Source organism: Rhinolophus hipposideros (assembly GCF_964194185.1).
Source record: "Rhinolophus hipposideros genome assembly, chromosome: 4".
Taxonomy (NCBI): Eukaryota; Metazoa; Chordata; class Mammalia; order Chiroptera; family Rhinolophidae; genus Rhinolophus; species Rhinolophus hipposideros.
Genome location: NC_138050.1, coordinates 18954723 through 18974653, shown reverse-complemented (window position 1 = coordinate 18974653; position 19931 = coordinate 18954723). Strand labels below are relative to the sequence as shown.

Below are 19931 nucleotides of genomic sequence, written 5' to 3'. Positions count from 1 at the left end.
ACTCTACAGATCTCAAAATTAACATGGGAAATTGTGCCTCTGGGGCCAACAAGTCTCATCACAGTTAGCCTCCCATTTATAACTAAGATGGCTGAGATGAGGATCCTTTGATACTTCTAAATTAATTTTTGCACGCACAATTAGAAAAAGCCAGGAATAAAATTAGGCAGAATGAACGGAAAACATATTTGATAGATCTCTTGAAGCTTCAAAAGAGGATTTAGATAAATTGGTCAACCTATAATGTCATTTGGCTGTGAACCCAATTCTTCGAGGTATTAAAAATAGCTGTCCTGGGGTGGCCGGTTAGCTCAGTTGGTTACAGCATGATGCTGATAACACCAAGGTTTCTGGTTCGATCCCTGCATGGGCCACCGTGAGCTGCGCCCTCCTTAAAAAAAATAAAATAAAAAATTAGCTGTCCTTACTTTAAAAGGGGGATGGTCATGTGGCACTTGACTTGTCAAGGACAGATATAAATTGTGAATGCCTCCAAAACAAAATTTGGATCCCACTGGTCCCTGTTTGTGCATGTCTGTGTGTGTCTATATAGGTATGTTGTAAATATGAGATAATTTTCTACTTCTGGATGGTATTGCTAAAATTAATTTAAAGGCAATTGCTTATAAGGATTCGGTATTCTAAAATTCTCAGAAATATAGAAACTAACTCATGCTTTTCAAGTTTACGTGATCTAAGATCTATCCTAGTAAATAAAAGCTAGCTTAGGTTTGTTGGCTTAAGTAAAACAGATATGTTTTTATATTTTACCTAGGCTTTAAAATAAATAAGTCCATGTCAATAATTGACTTTGATGTCTATGAAATATGTTTCTAGAGGTTATGTTTTAAATCATTTGCCAGTAAAAGAGCCTGTGTTTATAGAGGTTATAAAATGTCTTCATAAATCTGCCAAGCTAAAGAATGCTAATTGCTTACTTCTTGGTTTTCATTAGAAATTGAGGTTTTAAGGATTAAAATCTCAATATATATAGGAATAACTTTGCAGTGTTCCAGACGGGCCCCTGGAACACCTCAAAGGATTTGTTTTTTATGTTAAATTGCATGGGAAGCATTGTAAAATAAGTGATGAAAAACTTCCAGGGTATATTATATGGATAACCAGTGGTTGTAAATTAAACCAATAGTCAGGGCTGTGGGAAACCCAAGAAGGCTGCTTGGTTCTTCCCTGCTCCCTAGCTCCCTATATTTTGGTTTTTGCACTCTTTCATGCATCACAGTACATTTAAGCTGGACTTATGAATGACATTACTTAAAGGAGACATTTTACACTATTGCCAAGCTAAAGAAGATGTATAACTTTTAATACCCTTTTTATGGCTTATGTAAATGTTATACTAGATGCCAAATACAGAAAAATGAGACAGAAGGCAAAACTCAGATCCTGATAGTTTACAGGAAAGAAGTGATCCAGAGTATTTTTTTGCTCTTAGTGACGATCATAGGACCTGACTGCATTCCATTTACTTGTCCTTCCCTTTTTGGGAAAATTTGGACTCAACTCAGATCCCTGGTTACAGTATTTCCCCATCCCCAATGGTCAAGAAGACAACATCCGTACTGAGACTTCCAGGAAAGAGCCTCCCTAGCTCTCTGAGATCACTATCTGGCCGAAAGGTTGGTCATCAATGTGTTCTTCAGATTGATTTATGACAACAAGGGGGAACTCTGGACAAAATTAAGTGGTTCTATGAAAAGTAAACTCACAGGGTGATCTGATCATAAATTCCTAACTGGGCAGGTCATGGTGGGTAGTCATACCCCAGGCAGATAACTTCTTTACTAAAAGGCTTATCTCGGTCTCAAGAAAGCCCTGTCCATTTTTTTCTGTGCACCTAGGTTAACATACCTTTGAAATAAGACTTAACCAACCTCAAGAAAGCACATAATCTTAACTATTGTGTAATCCAATGCCCACCTTGCTTTTTTCCCACCTCCACGTAGTCTTACATTCCCTCCTGAATTCAAATGCATAAAGAAGCTGCAAAACTTATTCTGGGGAGCATTTGGGATCTTGTTCCCCAGCATATGTTGTCAGTTTGGCTCAAATAAAACTCGTATAAAAATTTTTAAGAGAAATAAAAAAGTACTTAAGCCTATGGAATTTACTACAGCTGGGTGATCTCTTATCAGGCATTACAAAATCTAGGTTGGTTAGTAAATAAACTAGAAGCAAATGAAATAAATGGAAATAAAACATCAATTTTGGCCCACGCCACATGGTGGCAGCCTTACTCTGTGTTGTGCTTCTTTTTCAAGACCAAAAAAAGAAGGGGGGGTGGGAACAAACTTCTTTAAGAAACAAATTGTAACGCTAGGATTTGACTACATTAAACCACATCTTTTAGGGAATTAACTTTTTAAAAAGATGACGTAATTTATTAGGTTGTCAAGATTATATTTTCCTATACAAAGTTTCTTTACATTGTATAGTACCTGAGCAGCAAGGATTTGACATTCGGTAGGACATTCTACCTCTAGATCTCAATGTCTTCAACACTACAACGATGAGTTTGAATTAGTTACAGTTCTAAATCATCACACCTCTCTTAAAAGAAAGCCTAAATATTCTTATTCAGTAGTAAGAATTTCAGTCATGTTGCAGTTAACTTGATAAGGAATATGGTCTTTGAGTTAGATTGCTTAGGTTTGAATTTGAGTTCTGCCAGTTATTAACTGAGGTATTAGATAAGGGTTTTTGCCTATCAAAATCTCAGTTTCCTCATCTGCAAAGTGTTATAAATTATAGTACATATTTTATGGGGTTGTTAGGATTAAATGAGAAAAAGAATACATGTGGTAGACTGTCAAACTGCTCACAAAACCATTTCTGTTTCTTCCTGGGCAAACAACTAACCCACATTTTCCATCTTCACTTGCAGTTAGTGGTGGCCACATGACTGAATTCTGGCCAACGGAAAGTGAAAGGAAGAGATACATGCTACTTTCTAGGCTCAGCTCACTCACAATAATCACCTATTGTGATCCTCGTTCTTTCCCTTTTTTCAGGTTTCCCCTGAAAGCCATTTGTTAAAGATGGTAGAAACATGATCCCCTAATCATGGCTTCGAGGAAAGCTTTATGCCTATTAGGAACACTCATTGTAGACTTTATATGAGTGAGAAATAAACTATTTGGTTAAGTGACTGAGATTCTGGAGTTTATCTATTATGGCAGCTAGCATGAACTAAAATAGCATGTAAAGCACTTAGCACAGTACCTGATACAATACCTGCTTAATAAATGTTAGATGTTGTTAATATCATGACTCTTAATAATGCAAACCAAGAGCTTAAAACTCTGAACTTAAAACACAAGCAATATTCTACAGTATATAAGATATAACCTTTTAAATTTCCTTTTTATTTAATTAATTTATTTTTTTTTAACATTACCTATGTTGCCTTCTTTTTTATTAGTTTCAGGTGCACGAGACAAAGTAATACTTAGACGTTTATCTTTTATATCCCTCACATTGTGTGAATCCCCCTCCCCCCGGCCTTTTTTATTTTAAAGCTAGAGAAAGTCTAAGAAATAAGCTGTGTGTGGAAGTAGTAAAAATCTGAGCAATTCATGTATGTAACATACAAAGTCAATATTTTGTATTTATATTTGCTACATTTTCTTGGGGAAAAAATTAACAGAATATAAAAGAAAATCAAGTAAAAATTCAAGTTGGTGCCATCTTTAAAATAATACTTAAAATGATTTCTTCCTTGTGAGAACTTCAGTCTGTATTATGATTCATCAAATGATTTATCTCATTATTTCACACAATACTTATCCTTCTTTCTTAAAAATGTCTTCTTTCTTGGCTCCAATACCCGAGATATTTCAGTGCTTTTGCTCATGCCTGTTCCCAGTTTTCTCTAATGAAGTTCTATTTCTCTTAAAGTCCAGATCAAATTTCATATATTCAGTCAAAGCCTTCCAAAACATCCTGGTTGGAAGGGATCCCACTTGCACTGAACTGTAACATTTATACAATCCCAGACTCTTACTATTTGCTGTCTTCTGTCCCAGGGTTTATTCTCAGGCAGATTTATGTAGCTTGCTTCTTCCTAATCACATTGTAACCTACGTGATGATAGGGATTGTAATTTTTTATTTTGTATTGCCCACAGAAAATAGAGTTTTGGGAAAATAGTTACTGATAACTGATTTGTTGTTTTGAAAGCCCCAAGTGTCTGAGATTTCCCCTAACATTAGTTTTATGGCAATAAATCTTTAATTTTCATGCAAAGTGCTATTGCAGGTAACCAGAGAGCATACTGCTGATTTCAGATATACAGAACTGAACAAAAGCATTTTAGCATGTTGCCTCACTGTACATAGAAAACTGGTGAACATTTTCAGACACTCAGGCCAGGAAATATAATGGGTTAACATCATTTGTTGATATGCTTATGAATCACTCAGCAGTAGTGTTACAGCCTGTCTTTACCTAAAAGCAGAATTACAACCAGTCTGGCAGCCCCTGAGCAATCCTAAAATGTAGAGCTAATGAAGGGCACAACAAGCAAGCAAGAGACAGATAACCACGTCCCATTCTGAAGGGAGACTGATCTGGCACCTGACTCAGCACATCTGAAGAGTTGATACAGCCATCCTGACAGTTTAAGATTGAGTTTCCTTTTCCACATAAATTGGCAACCAGCATGATTGAGAATATCTGAAACATTAGCTGAATAAGCCTGGAATTAAAAATCAGAACACGGCCCCTATGATAGAATTGCTACTTTACAGCTTCTGCCCAGTTCTCACCTGTCATTCTACAAAAGCCCCTCATCTGATCAATTCCAATGAAAGCCTCCAGCAACTGTAACAGACCTTTCTTAACCCAGCTCTAAAAACTAAGTATTAGAAATAAGTGCCTGTGAAGTGGAAGCATCCACGGGAAAATGGCAGTGTTTCTGTTGGAGGTGAGTGTCAAATTCCTGCTTGATGTTGTCAAAGGAATCTGCTCCCATGTAAGAAACCTGGCCCTTCCTGTTCTTCTGAGGACACAAAAGGCTGTGCCGCAGCTGGAACCTCCCCCAAAGGACAGATGTGATGTGGCTCCTGAAACATCTTCCTTTCTACAGAAACCACAAGAGAAAGCCAGTGTATAGACCAAATCTGCAAGCACATTTAGGTATGTGCAGGTGTCTTTGACAAGGTCAAATTGTTGAAGTAGATTGGTGAAGTAGATGGTGAAAATGTCCCATCACAGGTTGAGAAAATGTGGATGAGTCATGGTGGGCTCATGGGACTCACTTCTGACACTTTTTGTTTTAGGATCATAAGTATAATTACACCGTTGATTCATTCCAGGGAATGCACAACTCTGGCTTTTGCACCAAATGCTTTAAATGCTGGGAGGTAATATGTAGAAATGGTGCTTAGCTTATAATAAATGGGGGTGTTTTCTGATAGCTGTTGTTGCTTAGCTGCTATAACACATATTCAGTAAACCCTGGTCTCCACCATCGAAACTACCTTGCTCAGAAGCAACATGCAACAGCTGATCGTATGTTTCAACTGAGGGCTGATAAACAAAGACTCCAGAATTGAAGCAGTCCCATCACCCTGGGTCTGGTGCCAGTGACGATTCTTTCTCAGAAAGGTCATCAATATTTGCTAGGACCAGAGTATCTGCACCCACGAATACACACTTTGAATACTGTGTAAGTGACCAGCGGTGAAGTTTACTTAATGTGACACCCAACTGAGGCCTGTTCGTTAAGGTTAGAAGAGTAGACTCCCTGCTGTCCAAGGTGTCTACCATGACTTCATCAGAGATTGTCTCATAGTGTCTGAAACCTGCGGGGTGGTGAGCACAGACAGCTTCCTGGTGCTCCGTGCTGTGTTGGAGAGGAGCCCAGGAGCAGGACTCCTTTGGCGCAGCATCGTTTGTGGTCAGTGTCACACAGGCGTAACCTGCCATAGGGCAGCGCCGCAGCTGCAGGATGGTGGCTGGGAGAAGCTGGGTGCGGGAGGGAGCTCGGCCAGCGAGGAGGCTCAGCCTGCCCTAACCTGTTAATATCTACCTCTCTTGGAGTTTTTACAAGAATGAAGAACAACAGCTCTCAAAGTTTCCTTCATAGATGAATAATAATTTGTAGTTGGGGGACAGTAGTGGCCGAGGTGGTATTTTATGGTTTATTACTGCCTGATTTCCCATATTGAAAATAGGACAATTTTTTATCTATGACCAGTTAATATATGTATGACTTTGTTTTTGGTCCTCCATTCCAACTATTCACTTTCTTTCTTTCTTTTTCTTTTTTTTTGCATATTTGCTTAAGATGTTTTCCTTAAAAATATTAAAAGTTATAGCTGAAAAATTTTAACATTATAGTTTCAACATATTAAGGACCTTATGTTTTAACCATGAATCTTGCCTTTCATCTTCAATTTGATTGTTATGCAATATTCTACTTTCAACCTGTGCCTATACTCTAAAAATTAGTAATTTCTTACTGGTCAATTGCTTACTTAGATTTATTGGCACGTATATTAACTTCTTTGCTCATCATTGATTCTTGTATTCTAATTTTTCCTGCTGGTTTTATACTTCTTTCTGCAAGGGTCTGTGAGAAGGAAATTCTCTCAGTTTGGGCTTAAAAAATGTATTTTACTTTCACCTTTGAGTGCTAAACTGGATAAAGAATTCTAGATTAACAGATACTTCCCCCTATCATTTTGAAGGTATTATTCCATTGTCCTCTGATATCTACTGTTTACCATAAGAAGCCAGTATAGTCTACGTACTGTTTCTGTGTAGATAATGTGACTTTCAGGACCATCCTTAACATTTATAGAACCTGGGGCAAACTTACAAATGGAAGCCCATATACTACATATCTAAAAATTATTAAGTTAAAAATCAAACCAACAACTACTTAAATAATAATGTTTTATCTTCCTATCTTGACAAATAAGCTTAAATATAACTTTTAAATGACCTGGATGGCCAAACCTCAAATTTAGGATTCTTGGAATCCTTGGGGTTCCATATTGGAAGTTGGCAGGGTTAGGAGAGATTACCTTCCAGGCCCCGGCCCCACAGCTCACCCCCCTTTTGTCCAATCCGGGCTTCATCCCATAGTAGAAGGGGCTTCCCACACATGCTGTGGACACTCCACTTCTAAGCCCCACAGACAGCCACTCCCTGGCCATCCCATAGCTCTGAGGTATGCAGCCTGTCCTTGGGGACATGGACATAGGGAAGAGGCCAACTCAAGTCCTGGAAGTGGGCTGGAATTCCAGTGTCTTGGGCACTTGGAAGGTGGTTTGCAGGGAGAGAGTAAACTTTGGATGGTCATGCTTCTTGATGTTGCAATACCCTCAAGTACGTTCTCCACATTGTATCCGAGAGAATTTTTTAAAAATGCAAATCACAGCATTTTACTTTTTTGCTTAAAAACCCATAAAGTTGTCCCATTTGAAATAAAATTGTTAAAAGGCTGCAAAGTTCTGGGTGGTACTTCAACATGCTAAGCTCTGCTGGAAGAGCTTTAACCAATATGTTTCTCTTTCGGAAACATACTGTCCTACCCGCTCTTCACATGGCTGACTTCTATCTACTAAAAATTCTTGGCTTAAATGTCACCTCCCCTCCAAGTACACCTTCTTGGTTATTGGCTATCACTGCATCTTGTTCATTTTCTTCAGAGTACAAATCACAAGTTTATTTTACTTATTTCGTGTCTCCTCCTCCAAATTGTCATCTACAATAAAGAGACTGTCACAGATAAGAGTTCCTGGGAAGCAGATTCTGAGATGTACATTAGCACATAGACACTTTATTAGGGAGTACTCTAATCAACACCTGTCGAACAAAAGAAAGAAGGATTGGGTGTCGATAGCTGCCCAGAAGGGGGCCTGACTTTGAACGAAGCAGCTTACTTTAGCTGAAGCAATTCCCAAGGGGGCTGACAGTACGGTCTAGGCAGGGCGGTACAGCATCCAGGATGGTCCATGCCTTGTGCCTCTCAGACCCACTTTCTTCGCATGAGTCCTGGGAGTAGCCTCTTCAGGAGACTGGTGGGCCTCTTTTCCTGGAGGAGACTTACAAGAGGAAGGTAAGATGAACTACGTCCCCCCCGCTGCTGCAGTTGGTCTTGAGTCCAACTTATATTCATCTTCTCCCTCCTCTGCGTTGCATTCTCGATTCTCCTCACTATCAATTAGCACTTCAGAAGGTTTAGGTGACTTACTTAGTGGAATGACTCACTCTCAAAACTGCACAAGACAGTATTAACAGATGTCCAAGTTGATTATCTGGGTGCCAAACATATGTCTCCCTGCTTCCTTTGTGTAACAGTAGCTCTCCTGTCTCTTGATTATAAGAGTCAATTAGCCCCACCAGGATCTTTTTCTTGCCTGCTGGTCCTTGGAATGAGGGATCCAAAGTGCCTGCATGTTGGTGCAGCTTAGAGTTCAATGAAGACTCTTGCTGTGTTCCTGGGTAAAAATGTTCCCCCTTTGGTCATCAAGACCTTTCAACCTGTGGTTACAGTTGTGAGGATGAAAAGCATAAATTCTCCAGTGGGTCATTGGGATTGATGGTAGATAGGGACAGTCCTGCTTCCACACCTTGGATCCCATCCCAGGTATTTTCCTATTGGGGATACAGCACTACAGTATATAATGGTGATTGAGTTAGAGCATTACTGCATCCTGGAGGGTAGTACTTTGTCCTCAGAGTATATCATCTCCAAGCTGGCACTTCAGCCAAGCTCTCAACAGGCTGTTCCATTGCTTATTAGGCCAATAGCTTCTGGGTGTGTTACGCCATGTCATGTCCAATGGATTCCATGGTCACGTGCCCACTGCTGTATCTCCTTTGCTATAAAGTGGGTTCCTTGGTTGGATGCAATGATATGTGGGAGGCCATGTCAGTGGATCAAACATAAGCCGTGGTAGTCATGGTAGCTGAAACTCTGCAGAAGGAGAGAAAAACCCACAGAATACATGTGTATTCCTGTTAAAATGAATAACTGCCCCTTCCAGGAGTTCTGTATGGTCACATTTCCACCAAGTGGCTGTTTGGTGTCTTCAAGGGATGTGCAGTAATAGGTCTCAGCAATGGTTTCTGTTGGTGGCAGGCTATTTATTTGGCCATGGCTGTAGTTAGATTAACCTTGGTGAGTGGGAGTTACTGCTGTTGGGCCCATGTATAGCCTTCCTCCTCACTACCATGTCTTCTGTTTATGAATCCGTTGGGCCAGTACTGATAGAAAAGCTGGCTGAGACCAACTTGCTGAGTCATTCTGCTTGAGTGTTTAATGCCTCTTCAAAGGTAGATGCTCTCGGGACCTGTGGAGGAAACACATGCAAGCAAGAGGGGGCAGAAAGACAAAGTGGGTTGCAGGCCTCAGCCAGCCCTTTGGGAAGTTCTTAAGCTGGGATGACTCTTTAGAGTTGTCCTTTGTTGAGGTGAGGGAGTCAGGTCTTAACAATAGCACAACCACCAGTCGTTTGTTACAGGCTGGCCTTAGAAGGGGCATGACTTTGGGTTAAGTAACTTTCTTTAGCCAAAACAAATACTGAAGAGGGGTGTCAGTGTACAACCTTTGCAGAAGCTGGGAGGGTAAGTCCTTCAGTCTTAAAGGAGAAATAGGGTGGTATAGTATAGCATCCACAAAAGAGACTATTACTAATACATATATATATATAATTAATATATATGTGTGTGTATGCATGTACATATATATACATATATATGTACATATATATACACATATACATATATACATATATATACATATATACATATATATGTATATATATACATATATATGTATATATATACATATATATACATATATACATATATATGTACATATATATACATATATACATATATACATATATATATATAGTGCCTAGCATATGGTAGGCATTCAAAAGACCTTTTTGAATAAACAAATTATAGAAATGTCCTGCTTTATTAGTTTGGAGTATAAAGGTCATATCTCATTTTATCTTCCAACATTTTACTATAAAAATTTCAAAATTTAAAGAAGAGTACAACCTCCTAGATTCAATTTTGCCATATTTGCTTTCTCTCCTTACGGATATGTATGTGTATAGTATTATTATTATCTTTTTTTCTTTTTGCTGAACCATCTGTAGACCTTATGACACTCTGTCCTTAAATATTCCAGTATGTATTTCCTAAAAATAAGGACATTCTTAATATTACTATTATCACATTTAAAAAAACACAGTAAACCCCTAATATCTAATATCTAGTCCATATTAAATTTTTATGATTCTCCACAAAACATTTTTCATAGCATTAAAAAAATTTTTTGAAACCATGACTCCATCCAAGGTTCATGTATTACATTTGAATATCATGTTTCTTTACTCTCTTTTAGTTAAAGAGTCCCCCTGTTTTTCTGCATAGACTTAACTTTTTGAAGAAACAAAGGCTAGGATGGTTCTTGTCCCTCATTGTTGTTCCTCATTTGTCTGTTTCCTCATAGTGTCATTTCATTTGTTCCAGGTAATATCCCCTTTAATATTAGGTTGGTGCAAAAGCAATTGTAGTTTTTGCAATAATTTTTAACCTTTTAACCACAATTACTTACAATTACTTACCTAATATTTCAAACCAATGAGGCAAGCCCCACCTGAGAATATTCTTGCTACCCCCATCACCAGCCGGGGGTCATTTCAAGAAGTCTTCAGGACACTTACTAACATCCAGAGGATCAGTCCTCTTCATAGCTAATGGCAGTCATCTGTAGCTCTTGCTCACTGGAAGATGAGAGACCTCCTAATTCCTACAAGAAGCTAGTGGCTTACTATTGAACCATGTTGCTCTTGGTGGTGCTGCCACATCTAAATGAAGGTGGAACCAGGACTGCTGGTGCTGAATAAAATAAATAGGGCTCTGTCAGTTCACATGGGCAGTGCAGGAATTCCGTATTCAAGAAGCCCTGTCACCTGTCAAAGGACAAGGAAGCAATTGTAAACAGCGTATTGGATCACTTTATGCATAAAGGTGACTTATGTGCGAGTGATACAGATATTCACGAGAGGTGCTGTGCTTGGAAGGGTCTCATGCCGGCTCTAGGGAGCAGGGTAGGTTTGTCTCTTTATGTGACCTGTTTAGCACAGCATCCGCCTCAGTGCAGGTGAAGGTATAAATCAGCAGATTAGTCCACTTTAGCGACGGCTAAGATTCTTGTTTGTTTATTTAAAGTGTTTGTATGGTAAGTAAAGGAAAACTCATCTGGTTCTTGGGGTGAGGGGAAAAAAGGAATTACAATAAAAATTCTTTTCCAATTCTCCATTACCACTTCTCTCAATCTTTTTCCCCCTGTTTTATACCTTGTTCATTTATCCCAAGTATAAGAGCAGAAATTATCCCCAGAGTAGTTTGACTGATAATGATTGAGGTTGTAAAATTTATTGTGACTGATCATGTTTACCGTGTTCTAGTTAGCTAATTGAAAATCAAGGTGGACTCTCCCTGTAAATAGATTCTATATTTTATTACATTTTCAAAATCCTAAAACAGTTATGTCAGCCTCAATTCTCAAAATAATTATATTGTTTTTGAGGCTATCAGGACGTATTTCCTGACTGTGTATTACAAAAACAGGTAAGTAATCTTCTACAGTGGTCTAGATGTTCCCTATTTAGCCATTATAAGAGTTGGTGCTTCTCTGGTTTATTTCTCTCAATCTTGACCAACCCCAAGAAAAGGGAAGGAGAAGGAAAGGTGAAGATAATTTGGGTGCTCCCAGCTGTTTCTCTCAGAAGAAATAATATTCAAGTCTTTGAGGAAGTAACTGAAATCTTTTAAAATTTTGCTTGCCCAATATCAAGAAGTTTGCAGTGACCTATGCAAAACAAGTGTCCTCCTAAAGGACCTTCAGAAGATTTTCATAGCAAAGAAAATTGTGTAAGAGGTGCATTCAATCAGCGGTTAGATTGTCCAGCTGAAGGAAATGGGGCTGGTTTGGTTGACCCACAGCAACCTAAACTGACACTCACAGAAGAGCACAGTGGAGGAAAAGGGAGCAAACAAAAGATGATGTTCTTATTTTCCATTTACTGAGAGACTGATTTTTGAAAGGAAATTCTGAAGCCCCTAGAATTGATTAGAATTGTTCTCCTATGTCCCGCTCCAACTTAAACCTTACATTAACTGTATTTCATTAGGTTCTTGGCAGACACTTTTTACCAGCATTGTCATCTATTAGCATGAATATTAAGAGGAGTAGTCCCCACCCACCCTTGGAAGTAGGGCCCAGTGTTTTCCTTAAAATACTATTTGTAAATTGAGTTATTTTACCCTGTCAAAATAGTTTAGAGTACTCACAAATAATTTTTTTGAACAAGTAATTTTGCTATTTATAGATAATTATAGAGAGCTTTTAGAGCTTTAAAAAAAAAGATAATAAAATAACCTAGCACTAGTCCACAGGCTAATTTTAGATGAAGAGCCTATAATTTGTCTGATGGAAAGTTACTCAATCTGATAAATAATTCTAATAGGTATTTCTTCCTTACATGTACATTAACCTTAACCTAATTAGGTTTCATTGTGCTAGAGGTAAGTGAAGTCACTGAGTTCAGCCATACAGTGTTATTTGCTTTTCCTAAACAAGTAACTATGACTCATGCCTCCCTACCTTTGAACCTACCTGCTCTCTTTCCTGGCAGGTCTTTTCCTCCCTTCCTAATCTACCTACTACTTCTCCTCCAACAAATATTTGATGACCCAAACCCCAACCCCTCATTTTTCTCAAACATGTTTTACAGAAGTTCTTCTGAAAAGGTTGTAGCCTGACTTGTTTCTTTAAGCAAAAACAGGCCTCTTTCAGTAAATTCACTGAACTGCCATGACCTTGGTGAAGCCACTTCTTTCCGAGTGAATGTTGAGGGCACTATACTAAGCCCAGAAATCCTGTTTCAAAGAGTTTATAATCTAGGGAAGAAGGCAGTGATAAATAGTTTACCTCCTACAGGAAATGCACAGTACATTTTTGGGCAATGTGAGAGTGATGTATCAAGACTATGTACAGTGTCCTGGAAATCAGGGAAGACGTTACAGTTGATGGTGTTTGAGTGAACCTCAATTGCTGATGCTGTTGAATCAGGAAGGACGATTCAGGGAAGATAAAAGTAGGTAGTATTTGACCTGGGTTTTGAAAGGTGAGTAGGAGACTGATGTGTACTTTGGGTCATGTTAAAGATAACCAGAGCCTGACACTAAAGACGTAAAAACAGAGTTTATTCAGAAACTATTGCAATAGGGGAAAAGAGACCTCAATATAGAACTGGGCTCAATTCTCCTGTTGCAACAAGTTTCTGAATAAAATCTGTTTTTCACTCTTTTAACGAATGTTTGGCTCTGGTTTTCTTTAAGGAAGGTAGTGATTCAGGCCCAGGCCCAAGAATAAACAAAATGGGAAGAGGAGTAAAGCAACGTAGGGGAGAAGTAGTAATCCAAAGAAAAGTGGAGCAGTCAAGGAAAACAGAATTCTCTGCAGCCAGCGCCCAGAGTAGGGATGAGCCAGAAGATGAGGGAAAGCGGGCTTCTTTTAGTAGATTAGCGGCTGTGTATCTCCGGTGATACTTAGAAAGTGAAGTGTGTTTCTATTTATGATGGGAGCGCAAATGGAAAAAAATAAGTTCGAACAAGATTTCTTGGCAAGTTACGCCAAGAAGTTTGGACTTTATCCTGTGGGGCCAACTGGGACGTTGCAGAAGGCTGTGCAGTTTATACGGGGGTTTGGTCTCGGTGGACAGCAGGCTGGAATGGCACGAAGCATCCGCCCCCTGGCCAGGCTTTAGTTTACTCGTTTGTAAGAAAGGGTTTGGGGCATTTGCCATCTTAGGTGTCTCCCCGCCTTTACAGACAGCTTCCCGGGTAGGTACCTCCGACTGCCTTCCCTTCCTGGGCCCTGTGCTTCACACCCTCCTTATCTTGGTGCCCTTGCCACCTCCCCGTCCTGCGGTCTCACTCGGGCGCTCCCCACCCACCAGTGGGTCCGTGGGTGTGCGGGGGCATGTCTGCGGAGTAGGACGAGTCTCTCCTCCTGCGAGGCCCTTAGTCCCACGCAGTACCACGTGGGTAGAGCGCTACGGGGCGGGCAGAGGAGTTCCCATCGCTTTTTCGTCCTAGGTCCCTTGGGATGGCTGGCCGACCCTCTCTCTCCGGCTGAGACACCCGGGAGGACATCAGGAGTGTGCCCCTCGCGCGTCCCTGGTTCCCTGAGAGACAAAAGGCTGCGAGCCTCGGCCGCCACTACGCTCCACAGCGACTCTCCGCACAGCCTGCGGGCTGGACTCCGAGCGCCCACCTGCTTCTCCAGGAGCCACCGGCCAGCAGCCCCGGGGACAAAGGGCACAGGGAGCCAGGGGGGCGGCTTCGCCTGGAAGGCGGCCCGGAGCGCGCGGCGTCGCCGTCACGTGAGGCGGCCGGGCCACGTGACCCGAGGGCCCGCCCCCGGCGCCCCGCCTCCCCGCCTCCCCCCCGCGGGCCGTCCGCGCGCTCGCTGGCTGCTGCGTCTCCGCCCGCCCAGCTTCCGACGTCCCCGCGGCGCTCCCGGCGGCTGGGCCCGGCGGACGGGGAGCGGCAGCGGCTGGCCTCCCAGGTAGCCGGTGGGGCGCGGGCCCGAGCTCGCGGAGCCGCTTCCGCCCCTGCCCTTCTCTGCTCCCCCTGCCCCGCGGCCGGGCCGGCGGGCCCGTTACTCCAGCTGCCTCCCTCCCTCCCTCCCTGCCTGTCTCCTTCCCGCCGCCTGCGGCTGCTGGGCCGCGGGGCCGGCACCGTTAGCACCTGGGCTAGCGTTTCTCTCTCCCAGGAGGAGGTAAAGGGTGGAGAGAGGCTAGGGAAAGTTTTGCTTGCTCCGTTCTCGAGCGGCAGGGACGCGGTTTTGCTCCTAGCTGAAGTCTGTGGCTGCCCTCGGTGTTGTTTTGCTGGAGACACCCCCTTCCCCCCATCCTCACTCGTCCCTGCCCGAGATCTTAGCATCGCCTCTGGAGGGGAGGCTCATGGTGCTGCAAACCATATTCTTCAGTGTTTCTCCTTCCCCCACAACACGGACTCCACAAAGGACTGTTCACTTAGTAGGGACCTTTATCCAGGAGTGTGGTGAACTGAGTGAAATGACATTTCTCTTGTCCTGCCTCGGATAAACTCCTTGCCCTATATAATTTAAGAGAACAGTCGAGGCACGCTGTGTTCTGCTTTCGTAAGTGGCTTTTTGTTTGTATTTACTTGCATGCGAGACACTGAAGTCATTTGCAGATCTCTTTGCAGCTGAGAATTACAGTTTTATAAAGCAGTTATTATAATAATGCTTTTTTTTTAAAAAAAAAAAAAACCCAGATCATTGCTTTGGCTATTCTTTGAGGGGGTGCGGGGGGATTATAGCCTTGGAGGCCAAAAACTGAGTTTCTGAAACTGGTGTGCATTGTGGGATCATAACATCAAAACGTCAAGGTATATAATGCCGAAAGGAATGGAAAAATGATTTAACCCGGATGGTAGTTTATAGTGTGCTTTAAACTTTAGAAAGCCCATTTGAAGTGAACTCTGGGTGAATTTCACCTCTTTGAACTGCTTTCAGGGTTTAGTATGTAACTATATTTAGATTCTATTAATATAGCAGTTAATATGTGGAATGGATATCTTTTAATCCATTGTGTGGGTACCAGTCTTTTTATTAATACTTCTAGACAGTCTACCCTAGTCTGTTGCTCTGGAAGAGGAAGGATGTTAGTCATGAAAAAGATTTTCTCCATAGTGATTTTTGTATGTGATTCAAATGATCAAGTTATGGGAGCATCAGAAAACAGCCATAAAAACCAAAGCTATCGTTTTCAGCGTTAAAAAACTTTAAGGTTTTTAAAATTAAAGAGTGCCTGTAAGTTTCAGCAAGATCTTTGCTCCATCTTAACAATCAGCAGCTCAAGGTGGAAAGTCTGAGACATTATCCTCCTTTATCTTAAAGTCAGAGGATTAAACTGAAGGGAAGTCAAAGACTTTCATTATTATTATACTGTTCCTTCTGTGGGTACTACATTAAATAATAAATCATGCGTGGGAAGCAAGCTTTGGGCCCTCAAGGAGTCTAGAGTTGTAGGCAGGGCATTAGGACACATTTTAAAAAATATTCTGTGGTTTGAAAAAAATCTAAAAATGTTTCATATTGTGTACATGTTGAAGAATGCACGGGAGGCATATGTTGAATGTTGTCTGCATTTAGCCGGAAGAGACTCCCTAGAGGAGGTCGGTTAGTCAAATAATGATCTAAATCAATTATGTACTTGACCCGCAATATGAACTTAATTTTAAAAAATTTCCAAGTACATTAAGTCCACAGTATAGATTTATTTTTTTTAATTTTGCAAGGAAACAATGAAAGAAAATAGAAAATATGATGCATAAGGAAGAATGTACATTACCTGTGATTATACCCTCTAAAAATAACAGTTAATATTTTGGGGTGTAAGTCCTTTTTACTACATGTTTACTGGGTTGCTGTATTTAGATAGTGGGATTTCAGATTGTAAGAGATACTGTAATATCCAAATCTAGCTTATTCCTGAGACTAGGAGAGCCCATAGCAAAAATTTGAGTATTGAAGAACTTAGCCAAATCTATTTGATTATTGAGTTTAAAGTTTGGGTAGCAAGAGTTCAAATAGTTGGGGATACCTCTATAGTTTTTTAAACAGTGTTAGGTACACTTTAAAAAGAGATCATACTCATGCATTGATAATAAAATGTAAAGTGTGAAATGACTTCAGGAGGTGAGGAGTCCCATCCGGGGAAGACTAAGACCATTCCTGAAGGATGGTGTCTCTTTCCTACAACTCCAGATGGAAAGCTACAATTCCATGGCTTTTTAAAGATTAGCATTCCACAGGGGCAAAATTTTTGCCAAGACACTCTTTCCAATGCTTAAGGAAAAGTTCGAGTTTTGAAAATAGACAAAACCTATCTTCTCTCTAGTGCTTCAGTCCTGAACTCAAGTGGTAGCAGAAACATCCAGTAATATTGTTTATAGCTATGGTAGAGAATTTCCCAAGATGACTGCCAGCATTTCTGCCTAGCCCTGGACTTGACTGCTACTTCTACCATTAAGAGATGGAGTCTATTTGTACTCCATTTGAATCTAGGCTGGCCTTGTGACTTGCTTTGACCAATAAAATGTGACATAAGTGATATGCCAGTTCTGGGCATAGTTTTTAAGAGGCATGGCAGCTTTAGCTTTCACTCTCTTGGAAGCCAACCAGCATGTAGAGAGGCTTGGATTAAACTAGGTGGAGAATGAGACCGCCTGGCATGGCCTAGATATGTGAGCGAGGCCTGTTTCAGCTTTGGTTAACCTCCCCCAGTACCTGTGAGCTCTTGAGTAACCCCAGCTGAGTCCAGTCAAAACACAATTGAGATAAATAAATTGATACCGTGTTTCCCCGAAAATAAGACCTAACCGGAAAATAAGCACTAGTATGATTTTTCAGGATGCTTGTAATATAAAATAAGCCCTAATGCGTCTTTTGGAGCAAAAATTAATATAAGACCCGATCTTATTTTCGGGGAAATATGGTAGGGCTTATTTTCTATTATGAGCATCCTGAAAAATTATGCTAGGGCTTATTTTGTGGTTAGGTCTTATTTTCGGGGAAACATGGTATTATTTTAAGCCACTGAGTTTTGGGATGTTATGTTACTTGGCAAAAAGTAACTGAAACAATAACTACCCATAAAACCCTTGGTGTAAATCTGGCTCATATGTAAGTCAGTCCCAAGATGTGATACCCTGAGCACAAAACTGGTATGCAGTAGCATGCTTTAATGATTAAGTATATTACATAATAAGGGATGTACTTATCGAATTAATTAAACCAGACTGGCTATCTCTCATTCTCTGTAAGGTAACTTATTAAGTCAAAAACCATTTTCTTTTATGTAATTGGTTATTTGTTTATATGATTGTTATTATCAGTCTTAAGCTAACACTTTGTGATGTGGTTATCTGACATGTTTTAAAGGAATTACCCATTATTGAAATGACAGATGTGTAGTGTTTATTGCAGTTTGTCGTTTAATTTAGCACCTGATGATTGTAGCTTACCTAATTACTTGTTAAGTAATTACAGTACAGTAATTAACAGTAATGTAAGATCTGCTGTAGTGAACACATGTGTTTTGTTCTCAAGGGTCAAGGAGAGTGAATCTTAAAATGCAAACTGTCATTTCTAATGTGCATGTTGCAGGATTTTAAACACACAAACGATGGATTTTTTAGGAGCACTTCTGTCATTCCCTTTAAATGAGGAAATCCTCTGAGCAGCTTCCGATTCCAATTCTGGTTAGATCAGTTTTTTTGTTGTTGTTTTAAAACTCTTTCCTGGAGAAGAAAATCTCTCACGAGTCAGGTAGGCAGGGTCCCTTAATAGACTTACGGTCTCGCAACTTCCACTGGGCTGTCTCAGCATCTCTTTAGGTTTCCCTGATCAGCGCTCTTTCTCATCCTCTCTGGTGGCTGCTTCAGACTTCTCCACCTTTTTGTTGTTGTTCCTCCACTCCATTTTCTATTGCTACCTCCCCTCGTACTCTTAGGAAGAGCTTCTCAGGAAGCTTTCTCTCTTTCTTTACACGCAAACATAGGTGACCTCGGAAGAGAATGTGCCCAAATGCAAATCAAACCACTATGAGATACGAATTTACACCCCCTTGGATGGCTATAATAAAAAAGACAGATAACAGTAAGTGCTGGTGAAGATATGGAGAAATTGGAACCCTCTAAATTGTTGGTAGAGACAAAAAATGCAGACTCACTTAGCAGACTGGAGAGAGAGAGAGAGAGAGAGAGAGAGAGAGAGAGAGAGAGAGAGAGAGAGAGAGAAAGAGAAAGAAATTGCCTCCCCAGGCATTAAACTCCCTTTCATCCATATCTATCTTTTCTTTCTCTGTGTTTTCATAGAAGACCCCTTCTCTCTCCCCAGCTTATCTACACCTCTGCTTCAGATCCCATTCCTTGTTAACTTTCTCATAAATCTCATTTAGTTACGTTCTCTCCTCTTTCTCTCTACTGGCTCCTTCCCATTAACATTTAAACATTTTCACATCTCTAACATGTTTAAAATAAAAAGAGCACCCAAAATACATCCTTCCGCTCCAGCCCATTTTACAATTACTACCTTCTTTCACTTTTTCCCTCCACAGTCAAACTTCTTGAACAAGTTGTTGATCCTCGTTCTTTCCTCTTCTGCACCTTTCCACTCTCCTCAACCTGCTGCAGCCTGGCCTTATCCACCCGCAACCTCCCTGAAACTCTTCTGTTAAGGTTGCCCGTAATTCTTCCAAATCCAGTCGACATTTCTCAGTCCTTACCTTGTTTGGTCTCTCGGGAGCATTTGACCGTGACATCGCCTCCTTTGTGTGATGCTTATGTCCCTAGGCTTCCATGACACTATTCTTCTGGTTTCCTTCCTGCTCTGCCTGTTCCTTCCCAGCCTCTTCTATGTCGCTTTGCTGTTGGAATTTCTTAGAGTTTCGTCCAAGATCTTTTCTTTTACTCCTAACACTTTTCCACGGGTGATCTCATGCCCTGTTTCCCAATCTCCAATCCAGATCTCTTTCTTGATCTTCAGCTTTATCGATCTGTCTGTTGGACAGATCTACTTTGATATCCCACAGGTAGCTAAATTTAAAATGTGCAGAATATAATTCCTCCCCTCCCCCTGAAACTCACTGTTGTCTCTGGTAGTGAGGAGCGTTACAGATCACTCAGTCACTATGCTGAGCACCTTGTGTCTTCCGTGGCTCTACCTTCCCTGTGTCGAGCTTCTCTCCTCCCATTCAGCCGGTTACAGCACCCTCCTGAGCCTGTCTCTTGTCCACTTTTCTCCATTTCCCTGGCACAGGCTTCCATTCTTTCTTTCCTGG

At 40.8% G+C, this 19931-nt stretch overlaps 1 protein-coding gene and 1 pseudogene across 8 annotated transcripts in view; one reads left to right on the top strand and one right to left on the bottom strand.

The window, feature by feature from the left end:
* Positions 1 to 19931, top strand: part of RCBTB1 (RCC1 and BTB domain containing protein 1) — an 80319-nt gene that overhangs the window by 13468 nt on the left and 46920 nt on the right. For 2 of the 7 annotated variants that reach the window (XM_081045871.1, XM_081045877.1), the window contains exon 1: positions 14512 to 14626. The exons of 1 other annotated variant lie outside the window; for it this stretch is intronic. The gene's annotated coding sequence lies outside the window, so the exon portion shown is untranslated. Of the gene's footprint in view, positions 1 to 14154; positions 15224 to 19931 lie in introns of those variants that run through there. 4 more of the 7 variants (XM_081045872.1, XM_081045876.1, XM_081045873.1 and 1 more) reach the window with 4 other exon arrangements.
* Positions 4874 to 7181, bottom strand: LOC308496844 (glycogenin-1-like; annotated as a pseudogene). The gene is made up of 2 exons: positions 7050 to 7181; positions 4874 to 6030 (listed from the first exon to the last, which is right to left on the bottom strand). The product of its transcript is annotated as a glycogenin-1-like (transcript).